The 13,848-nt window shown below is 41.2% G+C and overlaps 1 long non-coding RNA gene across 1 annotated transcript in view; it reads left to right on the top strand.

Annotated features, from left to right (window-relative positions):
* Positions 1–13,848, top strand: part of LOC103347854 (uncharacterized) — a 70,091-nt gene that overhangs the window by 32,775 nt on the left and 23,468 nt on the right. The window contains exon 2 of the long non-coding RNA XR_016235217.1: positions 13,484–13,574. This is a non-coding gene — a long non-coding RNA (uncharacterized LOC103347854). The remainder of the gene's footprint in view (positions 1–13,483; positions 13,575–13,848) is intronic.

The raw sequence follows: 13,848 nt of genomic DNA, 5'->3' as shown, positions 1-13,848 counted from the left end.
TGCAATATATTATTGTTAACTATAGTTTCCTTTCTGTGCAATAGAACACTACAATTTGTTCCTATTATCTGTAAAATTGTACTGATGGTACCACCTCACCCCACCTCTGAGATCAGCTTTTGAAACTTTTTGTTGCCAGATTGATTTTATTGGCTTATTCCCCAGTTTTGGACATGAGCAACAAGCAGTCCTGTAGTGCAACTTTTTTTTTCTTGTTGCCTTTCAGGTTTTGGGGATGTTCAGTTTGAAAGGTGGGCTATTATTGATGATTTTCTCCAATTTTCAATAATAACTTCAGCAGTCCATGGTATCTAAATTAATGGGGAACGGCTTGTAAAATGTTGGCCAGTTATCTCAATATTATTTCTGAATATGAACATATACAGCTATATTTAGATTCCTATATCCAGTGCTTACCTTTGCTGATGGCTTTGTTGATATGATTGACCTTTTAAACAGAGATTGGCAACTGTACGACTAAAATCTTGTCACGTGCAGGCTTTAATTCTGACTTTAAACTTACTGCCGTTTTGAAGGCACCTACTGAAATAATGCTCTGCTTTATGGTAATGTAATGATTCTCAACACCCTTCTTTTCTTTGACAGACAGCCTGGAATATTTTCAGTTTGTCTAATATGTCTAATACAAATCTATTCATGTCTCAGTGGGTGGGCACCGTCAAAGAATGAAATAGTGGTGAATGCCAGCAGTGCTGCTTCTGTTAATAAAGATTTTGGAGAAAAATTGGACTCAAACAGCAGGGGCAGATACTTTTCCTTGTTTCTTTTGAAATCTGCCAAGCTGTTTTCATTGCTACACTTGAGGTTTTGTCAAAAAGTTAAATGCTTAGTTATTCTAACATGAGTTCAATGAGATCTGTTCACTCAGGGCATTCTACCTGGTTATGTTTAACCAGAACTCCTCTTCACTAGCGATCTCTGAAATACAGGGTTTGTTGAGCTGTTATAGATGCTAACCATGAAAGGGACCAAGTCCTGGGTTAAGACTCTGGAGACTACTGATAGCAAAGCAAAGCTGCTTTATTTTTATTTTTATAGGTGAGATAATGTTTGTAAGACCAGGGCTAAGAGAACGCAGATTTGGGAAAGGGAGGCATCAGTTGTTTACCTTGCTGCTGTGGATAAGAAGGGCAGAGTCATACAAAGTGGGGAGTTTTTGAAGAGGAGGGAAATCCATAAGGAGAAGTATTTGCTGCTTCTGGACTGGTTGGGGTTTGGAGTCCAGAAAGTCTGCATGGAAGCAGGACCTAGGTCATACAAAGGCCCAAACTGCCGTGCTAAGAATTCAGACTCATTATGTAGATATTAGAAGGCACTAATGGGTGAATGAGAATGTGAATTAGTGCTGCATTTTTAGAAATAAAATACTGGCAACAGTGTGGGGTGATGGGCATGTGAAGAACCATTGAAGGCTCTCGGGCTGGTTAAGAGGTGTTTGAGCTGACCACTTGGTGAGGCGTTGTGTTGTGATCCAGACAGCTGGGATAGGAGTGAAGCACTGGCTCTGCTGTACTGTGCTCCACAGTAAGCTACTGTCACATTTATCATGAGCGATGGCACTACCGGGGATCACAGAGAATCTCTGCATTCTTCATAAGATGGCAGATAATCTTGTCTTTCTCATGGGAAGCAAACGGATGAGACAAGCTGACTTTTTTCCTCCCAGGCAAAGCTTGAGGTGTATCTTTCTTGGTCTATTTTTGGTTGCTGTGATAGACTACCCAAGACTGGGTCATTTACACAGAAAGAGGTTTATTTTGGCTCAGAGTTCCAGTCCATCTCCTCTGCTTCTAGTGAAGACCTCACGGCAGAAGATGGGTGTAAAAGAGGAGGGAGAGAGGTGACAGGTGATTGCTAACAACCACCCTTGCAGAGCACTTCCATGGTTCTACCTTAACCCTTTCATAAGGACGGAGATCCTAAGATCCGACAGCTCTTAAATCACCTGTTCTCTCTCAGTGCTGTTACATCAACCATTAGATCACCAAAGTTTTGACAAGGACAAATGACTTGCAATCACAGCAGAATCTTTCCACAGAAAGGGTAATTATATGCAGCACAATAAGGGAATATTAGATGTAATGCTTGGGAAATTTCTTTGAGAAGTATTTCTTGCTGTTGCCTTTCTATCTGAAAACTGAGATGGTCTTTTCTCTCCATGCTCTAAATGAACTGAGACCATTAAACCTGCTTGAAATGTTTTAAGAAGGTTGGAATTAAATTGTCACCAAGAATATAAATATCTGTCCAGGAAGGCAGTAAAAACTGAAAACTCACCGCTTTGGGAGAAAGTTAGAGGCAGGCAAAAATAGTCTGTTACATAGCAAGCACTGTCTTGGATAAGGAATAAAGTCATAGTGCAAATTCTTTTGGATTTTCTTCTATTATTTGGTACCCTGAAATTTTGAACACACTCAAAAAAAAATTCAGTTCTGATGTTGAAGAGAATTTACAATTTTGTCAAAAAGTGTAACATTTCTTATTGTCAGGTATGTGTTTTCCCTGATTTAAGGTGATATGTTGTTTATTTTGGTAAAACAGGGTATCTAGAAACTTTGAAGTAGCAACCTAATTTGAAAAAAAAAGCAATACTTCAAAATTCTATTTTATTTTGATGTGAAATGTTCTTTGCTACATAACAGTCTTAAATTTTCTGTTGTTTCAGTGGAAAATTGAGTATATGTTTTTATGTTTAGTCAAGAATAATGAAGTAGAAGAGTAATTATCACTCTTATATTAAATAGTCTATAAATTGGACATTTACCAAATTAGCCTTTTTAAAATAAAATGGAATTAATGTCTTATACAAACTTTGTTATCTCCTGCTGCATGATTTTTTTTTTCTGTCTTCATTAAGTTTTGGGTATACTTGCTGTATTTTTTCCAGTCTCCTGCTATAAGGTCAGTTTTTTCTTTTTCTTGGATCATTGAGGCCTTCATCCAGTATTGTCAGGTTTGTCTCACTTAATAAATTGTGTGACCTCTACCCCAACAGTGCAATTATTCACTTAAATTAAAAGGCATTTTTATGTATTTTTGAAGATTTATTATTTTTATTTATTTGGAAGGCAGAGAGTACGATTCCATTGACAGGTTCATTCCCCAGATGATCTCCATGATCAAGACTGGGCTGGGCTGAAGCCAGGAGCAAGGAACTCTGTCCTGGTCCCTGACATGGATGTCAGGGGACCAAATGTCTAGATTGTCATCCACCATTTTCCCAGATGCATTTACAGGGAGCTGGATTAGAAGAGTAGCAACCAAGGCCCCAACAGACTCGCTGATGTGGGATACCGGAATCATAAGCAGCAGCTTAATCTGCCATTCCACAATACCAGCCCCAGCATTTTAATTAATATCTTAAATCACTTCAAGTTATACCAGCACAGTCATAAAAATATCGACAGAACATATTTTAAATTTTGCCTTAGTTAACAGCACTGCATTGCTTATATTTCAGCTGTTTCACCAGAGACTTAAAATGCTAAAGAAAAATGAAGTCCTGTTTGTCTAGCTGGGAGATTTTAATTGCTAATGACAAATTGGTTTAATTTGTCTAAATAAGAACCCTTGAATTAGTCTCTTGAATAGCTACATAGTCGGTGGCACGAGGCACTCACTCTGTCGTGGATGTTAGTGTGGTAGAAATACGGTATTTCTTATGTTGTGGGTTGTGTGGAAACTAAGATGACTTTACTGATGAACATAATGCTCTGATAGTTTTGATGTGAAACTGTGCTGAGAATCTTACTGAACATCATACGAGATGAAAAGAAAAAAAAATGTGTGCTTTAAGTGTGGGTACGTAGGGTGTCAATGCACAAAAGAGAAGCTTGGAACTTTTTCTCAATCTATGATCAACACCTCTTTTCAAAGAATTTGTGAAACACAAAAGCATGAAAACAACAGTTCTTTGCATTTTTTTCCCCTCTTCATTATCGATGGCTCTGGGCTGTTCACATTTTTAAGTAAGCGTCTGTGTTAGCCAGATTGCTGTTACTTTAACTGAAATACTTGAGGGGAGCTTTATGGGAAGGAGGTTTACTTCATCGTACCAGGTAAAATGTCACAGTTCAGGATTCAGGAGCACCTTCAGTCTGAGTCTGGAAGAGGCTGGCATTTGCAGAGCAGGTGTATAGGATGGATCCCATGAACAGCCAGAAAAGAAAGATGGGAGCAAGGCTACACTGGGCTTCAGTGACTAGCCTTCTTACACAAACTACCTTCTGGGCCTGGTGCTGTCATGCACTGGGTTAAGGCGTGGCCTACAGCACTGCCATCCCATATGAGAGCTAGTTCTAATACTGGCTGCTCCACTACCAATCCAGCTCCCTGCTAGTGGCCTTGGAAAAGCAGTAGAAGAATGCCCAAGCGCGTGGGCCCCTGCACTCATGTAGGAGACCTGAAGAAGTTCCTACCTTCAGGCTGGCCCATCCTCAGCTGTTGTGGCCTTTGGCTGAGTGAACCAGTGGATGGAAGACCTTTCTCCGTCTGTAACTCTGCCTTTCAAATAAATGAATAAATATTAAAAAAAAAACTACCTTTTGAGGGCACATCCCATCAACCTGATCTATCAGACGCTGTAACTAGATCAAGTCTCTTGTTCATCAGCCCTTCATATTCAGATCTCGGAGTTTAAATGTATGCATAGGATTGGGGAGCCAAGTCCCATTGAATCTCTAACAGCCTGTGAATCGGGTAGCGGCTGACACTGTTGGTGTGTGTCATTCAGTTGTGTGCCAACAGCACGGTTAGATCATCACCCTCTCCAGGCAGAGCCTGTGCTGTGCTGGTCTTTGAGTTGTCATGCTGGACAGCACCTGCTCTGTGACAAAGGAGAGGCTCTGTTTGTTTGAATCAATGAGAAAGTAATTGAATTAGGAAGTAGTAAATGAGCACATGTTCAGTGGAACTCTGGTCCAGAGAGAATTAAGAAAATAGTTGATGTCAAGCAAAATAATGTTACTCACTTCAAACATCCAGCCATGTTTTAAAAATGGTCTTTTAATAATCTTCAACTACTTGTGTAATATTTGAATAGCTCAAAGAAGGAAATAATTATATGAAGCACTTATCAGGAACTGAACAGTGTTCTACGCTCCTCTCTGTCCCATATTGCCTGTGTACTCACTGAGAGACTGTAGAACTATTATTGTCTGTATTGTACAAGAGAGGGCCAGGGCTGATTGGAGAACAGTGAACCTGGTTAAGGTTGCTCAGCTAGTTATTAGGACAGTTGGGAGGTAAATGGGAATTGTTTGATTCTAGGCCCGTGTCTTAATCCATGTGTCCTCTTAGAGCAGGATAAGCACATGGGTGTAATGTACAGGTGTTAGTAGGGAAGAAAAACATACACTGTACTTGACCTGGGATTGAACCTTATAAAGACAATGGCACAGGTATTCAATAAATGCTTTCTTGCTAGAGTATGATATTAAGATCATTAATAGCTTTGGCATGTTAAACTATTCTATCGTTCAAGTCTACAAGCTTTCTCATGCCATGACCCCTTTGACGGAAGGTCTGTTCAGATCTTGGGTTATGTTACAGCATGGATTCTGCAGTAAGTTTTACGTTTCTCTGTATGGTATCACAGTCAACCAAGTGAGCCACGTGTGTTTTCTAATGATGATGCAATTTAGAGTTAACTTGATCTTTTAAAAAAGTTATTAGGTCAAGAATCAGAATTCCTAGGACTTGGTAGGATTTTTATAACATTATATAAGAAAATGACTTCTTTAAAAGCAATAGTACTTAATGATTTCTTGAAATTTTGACTTGTATGTGTGTTTGGGGTGGGGGGGAGAGAGAGAGAAAGGGAGGGATAGAGAGTTGGAGACAGAGAGAGCCCCCATCTGCTGGTACTTTCCCCATATACCCACAACGTTCAGGGTTGGGTCACAATTAGGGTGGGGAGCCAGGGACACTACTGAGATCTTCCGTATGGGTGGCAGGAGCCCAGTTCGTTGAACCATCACTGCTGCCTCTCAGGGCCTGCATTGGAGGGAAGCTGGAGTCAGCAGCTGGAGCTGGGTGTTGAATACATGTGCTGTGAGGTGGGATGTGGGTGACAGCATCTAGGCTAACTACCTGCTGTGAAGTTCAAGTTCTTACAAGTCTGATGGAATTTAGGATTTCTTTAAACAAAGAATTCTCCTTAAAAATTTCATTTCAACTAAATATTCTTCAAAGTCATCCAGAGAGCTACTTCTAGCCAGGTGCTAGCAGTTTGCCTTGGCTGTGTTTCTCAGTTTGCACATCACCAGCATTTGGAGGGGCTCCTTTGTTGTGCAGACCTGTCCTTTGCACTGTAGGGTGTTAAACAGAATTCCAGACTTGTACGTACTAAATGCTAGTACCCCTTTCTCCCAGATGTGTCCCTCAAAAATGTCTCCAGATGTGCCAGATGTCCCCAAAATGGGAAAACTGCCCGAATAGAGACCAGATGTGTGTTAGTATGTAAGGACATATTTAAGCTAGGTGATACCTGAGATGTGGGAAATAGGAACCGAAGAGAGACAGAACCTAGAATGTAAGTCTTGCACTTCCTGTCAAGTAAAGACCAGAAGGCAGTACAGTGTAACATACAATCGAAGTTTTCACAATACCAGAAGCTTTAGAACACTTAAATCGTTGGATATTGCAGGGCGGAGTTAAGAAGACAGACACATGTAGAAGCAGGCAAGTCGCGTATTTACGTCTAGCCGCTTGATGACAGCATCATGTGTCACACTAAATAAAAGCTATTGACTCGAATTTTATTGCTTTTCTAATTTGTGTGTATTTATTTGTTTTGGTTTTAGAATTAAGGCTGTAAGCATAAGCTCTAAGCGTAAGGAGGTTGTATTTGGTTTTGTGTTGATACATATTTAATAAACATAAATACAAATACTTTGGCAATGCAGGAACACCTAAAAAAGTATTTTTATTCTACTGAAAAGAGTTGCTGCATTTCTGACAGCAGGGAGGCACAGAATTGGGGGTTCCTGAGACAAGGCCAAGGGAGGAGCAGGGGGTCAACAGAAGAATGGTACCTTGAGAGATTTGGGGAAAAGTTGACTTTGGTGCTGAATTTCTAGAGCAGCATTCATTCATAACAAATACACAGAAATAAAAATCAACATTCTCAAATTTTAATTAACCTAGAAAATGACAGAGACTACTGGCTGAATAATTCTATATTTTGCTTTTGACAAAAATTGTTTATGAGCACACTATGGTCTGTGTGAAATGTCACATGGAAGGCGTGGCTGTCCATGCAGGGTAATTTCTTTTTCTTTTTCTCTTTCTTTTTCTTTCCTTTTCTTTCCCTTTCTTTTCTTCTTTCCCTTTCTTTTCCCTCCCTCCCTTCCTGCAGAGTTAGAGAGAGAGAGAGAGAAAGGTCTTTCTTCCGTTGGTTCACCCCACAAATGGCTGCTATGGCCAGTGCACTGCGCCGATCTGAAGCCAGGAGCCAGGTGCTTCCTCCTAGTCTCCCATGTGGGTGCAGGGCCCAAGGACTTGGGCCATCCTCCACTGTCCTCCTGGGCCACAGCAGAGAACTGGACTGGAAGAGGAGCAACCGGGACAGAATCTGGCACCCCAACCGGAACTAGAACCTGGGGTGCCGGCACCGCAGGCAGAGGATTAGCCTAGTGAGCCGCTGCACCGGCCCATGAAGGATAATTTCAACCTCAATCCTCACTGAGGACATGGGATGGAGGGGTACGATTAGATGAGCCATCAGAAGACTTTGACGATGGACTGGGTCACGTTGCACAGACGCTGTGTGACGCCCTGTGGCTTTCAGGAAGTGGAGCATCTTGTATGCCGCAGAGAAGGCCCCTTTGTCTGTGGGGCTCACATGCTCCTCCTTGTGTTCTTTGCACCTGCGTGGAGATTCTTGGGGACTCCACTTCCTTTGCTGCTGCTTCCTGTCACTCTGGTACCTTGGAGGATGTTTTGGAATAGCAGTTGTTGAAGCAAAGCAGTGAAATACATGGCAGTTGGTTATGATTTCAATAATTGAAGTGAAATAGCCAGAAACTCCCTACCATACCTGTTTCTCTCCAACCCCAATTTCTCAAGCTCCGGAATGACTGGAGATTGTGTTATGCCTGAGGCTGTAGGGCATAGGACATCCGTGGAGAGCAATCAGGGACTGAACAAGATTTTCTAGACTCCTGGGGGAAAGCACTTTGTTTTAACCTGAGTGACATGGGATTACTGGCTGCTGTCCTTCCAAGCCCTCATCCAGCAACAGAGCAGACAGGGACAGAGAGACTTGAGCCTTAGTTCCTATCTAGGAAGCAGTAGGAATTTGGGGGACTAACAAGAAGAAACTTGGAAGAAGGAACTTTCTGAAGACACAATTTTGGAGAGCACTGAAAAGTTCTCTCTCCCTTTAGAAGGAGTGGAGCCTTCGGTTATTTCATGTCTCCATGGCATTGGAGGCTGTCAGAAAATTTGTGAGTATGGTCATTTTGAATTTCTAAAAAGGCATGATAAAAATCCAAGCAATGAATTAGACCAAAATGTCACTACATCATTAGGATGACCTTTTGGTAATTAGGATCAGTCCTGTCTTCAAAAAAGCTAGAAAATTCAGGATGTGTTTTGAGATGTAGCCTTTTGGGAAGAAGTATTCTTTGGTCTTCCTTTGGCATAAGTAACACAAAGCCTAGCAAAAGAACACTGTTTATGCAGGAAGCTTTCTCTGTCACTGTATCAGCTCTAATATGTAGTTCTGGTGCTTTGATATTTGAAGAAGGAAATCCTCTAAATGACTTGTATTTTGGAAGCAATCCACTGAAGCGTATAAATGAAGGAGCAGCATTATTTGATAGACAAATTTGAGCCACCATTTATAATGTCAGACTCCAGTGAGATAAAGGAAAAATGCAAGCCGAGTTCCTAACAGGCACAGCTGTCTTGTAAACTGCTGACGCGTTTGATGACACAGCTTGTACTGTGCTTGTTAAGGAGACAGGAGAAGAGAAAACAGGAATTGAGACATTACCTTTTGAAACAGGAACAGAGATGTTACCTTCTGAGACTTCATAAGCTCAATTGACACCAGGGTTTGGGTGTATTCTTGATTATCTTTGAGAAAGTTGAGCATGATTTGATGTCTTCCAGAAAACTGCTATCCCAGGAGGTACACTGAAGTGGTTTACATGTGGATATATTTTTTTTAAATTGCAAATTGCAGAAACTGTTCGTCTGAAAAGTGATGTAACAGATTGTCTGTTTGCTGTCTCTTAAACGTGTGTATATCATATAAGGAAATAGGCCATCATGCTTATTTCAAACTTGCATTTTAAAATTCTTTTACTTTCTGGATAAATATAGTTCTGTATGGATAATAAGTTATAAAGTTGAATAACTTACAAATTATTTCCCTTAAACTATTTCTTATTAGAAATAGAGGTGATTTCTACACAAAATGTCTTTTAGGTATTGTTTCTCAAGGAAGAATTCTAAAAAGATAATGCTAATGAAAACGGCCATTGCAAGTTGCAATTTCTGGCATCAGAGAAGAATGTTTTTTAAGTCTTTGATCTGGACTAGGAGCTGCTGCTTCACTGAGTGCAGAGAACCTGCACTCGGCCTGTGGCTGGTTATGAGTGCTTGCGCACTTCTGAGCACTGCAGCTAATGCTCTAGCTATGCGTGTCTTCCGTTTACAGACTGCAGCGACTGTATTGCCACACTCTGTCTTTACACCCGAGAGAGGCACCCAGGACATCTGGAAATATGTTCTGTAGTTGAGTTTTGAGACATGCTTCCTTTCTTCCCCACTCCTCTGCACTTTCGTTCTTTCCTTCTCATTCTAGAAAGGTATTACTTCTCCATCAGGAACAGAATTAATTTTGTCTTTAATTTTGTGTCTCAGATGAGAATGAAGTTTAATTTCCAGCTGAAACATCTTTCATGGAAACTTAAAATGCTAAGGAAATACGTTAATAATTTCAGCCAGAGAAGGAGTTACTGCTTCTATGACCTTGGTATACATTCCTTGCACAACTGTTTGCTGTAGGTCTGCAGTGTGCACAGGGCACAGTGTACCGTCCCATTCATTTATTGATTAGAAATCACCTCTGCCTTCCCGCAGGAGTACTCAATATTTAGCTCAATTAGAATTATGCAGAAATGTCAAAAGCTATTTTTAGAGCTAAGAATTCTCTCTCCAAGACAGGTAAAAGTTAAGGGGGAGACCAATGTGTAGAAATGCAGAAGATGATTTTCATGGGAAATATCAAGTGGCGTGGGAATGGGCGTTTAACCTCGCCAGTGATGCAGGACCTGGCTTGGATTCCCAGCTCTGGCGCTTGCTCGCAGTTTCCTGCTAATGCAGACATAGGGAGGTAACAAGTAATTGGGTTCCACCACCCACAGAGACCAAGATTGAGTTCCTGGTTCCTGCCTTTACCTTGGTCCACTCCTGGTCACTGTGGGCATTTGATGAGTAAACCAGTGGGTTGGGGTGCCTTTGCCTCTTAAATAACAAAAAATTAAGCATGATAGATTATATATTTAAACTCTTTCTCAGCTCAGGGAGCAGCTTATCACTGACTATCCTCTCTTAACAAACCATCCTCATCTTATTATGGCCTGCTTCTTCCAGGCCTGCTTGGTCACTCCTACCCAGAACATGAACTGGATGGCTTTACTCATCTCTTAGACCATTCCTGAGTAGAGTAAAAGCTTTCTAACAATTTTTTAAAAAGATTTATTTATTTCACTTATTTGAAAGGCAGTTAGAGAAAAAGAGATCTTCCACCTGCTGGTTCACTCCCCGTTATTTGTAATAGTAACAGCTGGGGCTGGCTCAGACTGAAGCCAGGATCCAGAAATTCCAACTGTGTATGACACATGGGTAGCAGGGGCCTGGGTACCTTGGTTATTGGCTGCTGCCTTCCCAAGTGCATTAGCAGGGAGCCGTATCAGGAGTGGAGTGGTTGGGACTTGAACCAGCATCTGTTATGGTATGCAGATGTCCCAAGTGGCAGCTTAATCCACTGCACCACAATGCCAGCAGCCCGTCGAGTAAAATCTTTATTGATTGCTTTTGTCCTGGCAGTAGGAAGTCTGCAGTCAGTCTTGTTAGCCTGGGTCCTGGGTGGGTTGCACTAGGGTAAGCCCTGACAATTGGGAGGACCCTAAACTTTAAATCACCATATCTACCCCCTTTTTGGGTTCCTTGTGCTGAACTCCAGGCCATGGGTTCACCGATACTCTGCCTTACTTGTCCGCTAGCCAGGGAGCGTACTTGCAGCCGCTTCCTTCCTGGCTGACTTACTCTTTTGAAGGAACAGATAGGTTAGTAAGAACAGCACAACTGCTCATGGAAGAGGGAAGCTCCTGCTGTTTGTTTTCCTTCCAGTGTGCATTCCTCCCTGCAGGGTACCTCCCTGGATGCTAAGTCTAAAAATTAGGCGAGGATAAAATCAATCATAACTGATGCTAGCAATGCCTACTACAGCCCGTGAAGGAAGATTAACTTCCACACAAATTACACCTGAACCTGTTGTGTTTTTTTACAAGCATGAGTTATTTAATGTACAAGATATTCTGCTAGTAGAGTACACTGAAAATTCAATGTATGTTTTCAAAAGTTATCTTAAGGAATGACATTGTAACATTTTAAATGTATGAAGCCCTTGTTAAAAAGGAGGTTTACGGGGTCTGGCATTGTGGCACAGTGTTAAGCTGCCACTTGCAGTGCCAGCATCCAGTATGGGTGCTGGTTCAAGTTCTGGCTGCTACTCTATCAATCCAGCTCCCTCTTAATGCACATGGGAAAGCAGTGGAAGATGGCCCAAGTCCTCGTGTCCTTGCACTCATGTGGGAGGCCTGGATAGAGTTCCAGGCTCCTGACTTAAATCTGGCCCAGCCCCAGCTGTCGTAGCCTTTTGGGGAGTAAAAATTTCTCTCTCTTGGCCCCTCTGAAATGCTTTCAACTAAATAAATAAAATTTTTAAAACTGTTTTAAAGGTAAAGATTTATAGTATCTGCTTGAATTGATCTGTTTTTTATTTTCACATGAATAAAGGAAGAGTGGCTAACATATTAGGACATAATGATATTGGGAGATTTTCCAGTTAAATTTGTCAACGGTTATTTGCCTCTTCAGCATGTTGTTTGGCTGCTCGTTCTTCTGTTGGGATGAGCATCCTGTCACACTTGTGAGAGGGCTTATTTCAGTAAGTTGCGTCCGTTTTTTTATCATTTGGTGCAACTGTGATGCCAACTAGGTCAAAACTATTGATTTTTACTATTAGGCAAACCAGACATTTTATAGAGACCTTCCTCCTTTTATTATTCTGCTAAGTTCTATTCCCTTTCAACCACTTGGTAGGTTCTGTGTATTCCCTGTCATCATGGGTGGTAAGCATCAGGTAGGGGGAACAGTTCAGTTACCAAGACTGTAGAAAAAACATCTAAGAGTTTGCTCTTTTTTTCCCTCTAATGATAATTCTGCAATATCATCTCAAGTGTTGGATTCTGTTGCAGAGGAGATGGTAGAATTGTCAGACGAGAAGAACCTAGGTGAAAAAATAAGCAACAACAACCAGAAAGACATTTTCAGTTTATTTATCTGATTTTAGCTACTGTTTATGGCAATAACCATCTGGTGCTCTTGCCCAGTTTTTGGCTTCCTGTGCCATAAATTTCAGGAATATACCATGAAAGAAAGTAATAATACTGAATTATCCTGCATTAAATGACAGTATACACAATGTTGTTGGAAGATATGAGATTAAAGAGATTATAATGCTAAATATAGTAAGTTAACACTTGAATTTTTAAAAATAAATTTGAAATGCTGAGTGATACATGGGGGGAGTGAGGGAGGGAGGGAGGGAGGGAGGGAGGGAGGGAGGGAGAGAGAGAGAGAGAGAGAGATCTTCCATCTGCTGCTTCATTCCCTGAATGCCTCCTGCAGCCAGGGCTCTACGCTGGTCTGAAGCCAGGGGTCAGAAACCCCTACCGGGTCTCTCACATGGGTGGCAGGAACTCAAATTCATGGACCATCTGTTGCCTCCCAGGCACCCTAGCAGAATGGTGGATTGGAAGTAGAGTAGTCAGGACATGAACCACATTGATAGGGAATATGGGCATCCTGAGTGGCAACTGGAATATAACCAGACTTCTTCCAAGGCAGTAGAATATTCATAATCCATGTCCAGCTCCATTGCTTTCAATGACAAATTCTTCATAGAAATGCTTTGGATCAATCTGTATTCAGTTGAAAGCAATTCCGGAACATTCAGAACATTGCTCTCAAATCTTTCCTGCCAACAAAGCAGCTCATAGAAAAATGCACTATTGATTTAAACCTAAAAAGTTATTAAGTAGAAGCTGTGATTATGTAAAATAATATATTTTTTAAAAATTAATGCAACAAAATGCTAAATTTTAAGTTATTGAAATAGTATTTCAACCTATGACTTACTGAAACGTAGGCCTTCTTTTGACAGGGGACATGGTGTGGAGATGCCTTACAAGAAGAAAGAAATCCAAGCTTGGAATGAAAGCAGCAGATTCACATGAAGTCCCTATGAAATCTCTGTAAGTACACATGGGAGCTCAAGAGTGTGCTGACTTGCTAGGGTGACTGCTTTTAAAGGGCACACACACAGATGGGGACATGATATGAAATACCAAGGAATCTTTCTAGTAACTGCTCATAGAGAACGGTGGCACACAGCAATGATCTAAAACAGTTACCACCCTGTCCCACTGCTTGTTGTTGTGAGAACTTGACTATCATTGACCTGGATCAATTTATAAGATATCCCATGGGTGGTAAGACAAAGGGGTTAGATGTCCAAGCATGCAATGG

Source organism: Oryctolagus cuniculus, chromosome 6 (genome assembly GCF_051225735.1).
Source record: "Oryctolagus cuniculus isolate XC-2025 breed Fujian yellow rabbit chromosome 6, ASM5122573v1, whole genome shotgun sequence".
Classification (NCBI taxonomy): Eukaryota; Metazoa; Chordata; class Mammalia; order Lagomorpha; family Leporidae; genus Oryctolagus; species Oryctolagus cuniculus.
This window is presented reverse-complemented; position numbering and strand designations above follow the sequence as displayed.